The sequence below is a fragment of the Netta rufina genome (assembly GCF_964035555.1).
Source record: "Netta rufina genome assembly, chromosome: W".
Lineage (NCBI taxonomy): Eukaryota > Metazoa > Chordata > Aves > Anseriformes > Anatidae > Netta > Netta rufina.
The window spans coordinates 12,886,224-12,889,044 of NC_140139.1; positions in this window are offsets into that span (position 1 = coordinate 12,886,224).

The following is a 2,821-nucleotide window of genomic DNA, read 5'->3' on the forward strand; positions in this document are numbered from 1 at the left end:
ACCCAAGACCCCATGGAAGGTTACTCAGGTGCGACCTGGAAGGTTACATTTCTCACGGTCTTAATGGTATCATTGGTCAAGGAAACTGAACAGTGGGTGCACAATACCTATGTGAAATTCACCCAGGCAGTGAGTGACAGTTTCAACCTTTCTGAGTGTTGGGTATGCACACTGCTGCCTAGAGGAAACCTAGAATTCCCCGTATGGGGCATACCTAGTATGAATTGGACATTGACCTTTGCGCAACCAAGAAACGGAACATGTCCATTTGGCGAGGATGATTGTGAATGTCTAGGGAAGAGATTTGAACTACTCCACAAGACCATGTTAACATACACACCAGATGCTTAAACGATAAAAACCCATGCATAGGTACAGGTCCACTTAGTTATTTATCCCTGGAACCTGACAACTGTAATATGGCAGAATATGTAGGAACTTTTAATTTTGCAAGCTACAAAAAGGATTCTATTGGCTATGTGGAGATGGGCATGCTAGAAAAAGCTTACCCTTAAATTGGAAGGGTCATTGTATCAGGGGCTATCTTAGCCCTAGAGGGGGTACATTCACTGAACCACCTCCAGGAATAGTCCGGACCTTATGGAGACAAACACAGACTGTTTTGAATAACCCCCTCGTGATAAGACCCACGGGATTCCACAGTTTTGTAAGGTGGTTGATTCCATCCCTGGGAATAAGTGAATTAGAAAAAGCTGTTGTAAATATCTCAGCCACATTAGAAATTATTGAAAATGCCACAGCCGATGCTCTTTCAGCATTACAGGAAGAAATCTCCTCCCTACACAAAGTAATGCTTCAGAATAGGATGGGATTAGATATACTTTTAGCCAAGGAGGAAGGATTGTGTACAGTCATAAACCAAACTTGCTGTGTATGTGTTAACAAACAAAAACAGATTGAGACTGACCTAGGGAAGATTTGGGAAAAGAATGAAATTTTGCATGCAATAACTCAGGCTAATACATCCTGGGGATTTACAGACTTGGTAGAAAAATTAACTTCCTGGTTGCCAAACCTAACCTAGCTGAAACAGTTGTTTATCACAATAATCGTGGTCATGGTTTCACCCATGGTTCTTTGCATAGTGATCCGATGTACCTTATGATGTTACCTTATGATGTTTTAAGAGTACAAGAAACTCCTACAGCAAGAGGAAAAAGAACCAACTCAGACAGAAACTGGTGTCTAATAGATATTTTGAAAGAGTAATAGAGAAACACTATGTTGAACCTAGTAAAAGAATTTACTAACTTTTTAGAAAAGGAGGGACTGAGAGAGAGAGTTAGGAGAATCTTATCAAGTAGCAATATAGGGCTGATGGCATTAAACTAGGATGCTACTTCCTGTTTTTGTTATCTATGGTACATTGTGCAAATTAACTACAGCAAGAATCCCTGGGCCCCTTACCAAGGTCAGTCTCCTAATAAGAGTGTGAGCTTATCTTAAGAAACTGGTCCTGCAGATGGACAAGAGCCAAGGAGCAACTGAGTCTGCGCCAAGACAAGAGGTCAACTAGGGGTGATGAGGAAGAGGCATCAATCTTCATCCCCACGACCACCAATAGAATACATTGCACAAGCGCAGATGGGAGGAGATTATGGAAGTCACTCCTTGGAACTAGTTTTAATACGAAGTGGAGACAGGTTATGAATATGTATAGGCATATTGTAAAACCTCATGTATATGTAACTCTTTACTGCATATAACCAAGGCAAGTTGCCACATCAGGTGCACATGATTTTGGTGGGACTACCCCCCCGTGCTGCCCAGCACTGAATAAACATACCTACTTTAGTGACTTGTGGAGTCCGTTTTCCACAAGTCACTGCACTAATGGAAGCTATGGCCTATGGAAGACTCTGCTGAAACAGATTCTGGGCCAGACCTGTAGCCCATGGAGAGGAGACCACGCAGGAGCAGGTGACCTGGCAGGAGCTGCTGCCCATGGGCAACCCAGGTTGGAGCAGTTTTCTCCTGAGGGATGGATCCCATGGTACAGACCCATATCTGGAGCAGTTCTTGAAGAGCTGCTGCCTGTGGGAAGCCCATGCCGGATCAGTTCACCAAGGACTGCATCTTGTGGGAGGGATCCCACAGCACAGGAGATGAGTGACTGAGAAGGAGCGGTGGCAAAGAAGCGCTAGACTCCCCATTCCCCCGTGCCACTCGGGGGGAGGAGGTGGAAGAGGGTTGATGGGGGGGAAGGTGCTTTTGGTTTCCTTCCTTTGTTTCTCACTTCTCTAGCTTGTTAGTAATAGGCAATAAATCTTACTATCTCCCTATGCTGAGGCTGTTGTGCCTGTCACAATAATTACTGTGTGATCTCCCTGTCCTTATCTCAACCCTTGAGCCCTTTTCATCGTATTTTCTCCCCGTTCTTCTCTGAGGAGGGGGAATGAGAGCTCAGCTGCCCATCTGAGTAAAACCACCACACCTATAGTTTACATACCAGGTTATGGTGCTGTGCTGTTAAGCATAGCTTTTGTGCAAGTCCGATCTACAATTTTGCTGTTCTTAACGTTTGAGGGAAATCGTTATTATTTTACCTGCATATTACATTTGTCACTCTTCCCTTTATAACATCAGGTGGAATAGTAGCATGTACTTTAAGTGTTACCCAGAGTACCTTAAAGTTTGTTTGGAGTTGGTGCTGAATAATTCTGAAAATGAAATGGCAAACATGGTGTAGATGCATGAAAATCTTTACAAGTAAAGAAAGGTTTCCAGACATTTATTTCTGGAACTGTACACCAGGTATTAAAGTACAACAAATACAAAATAATGCTAAAAAAGTGTGCGT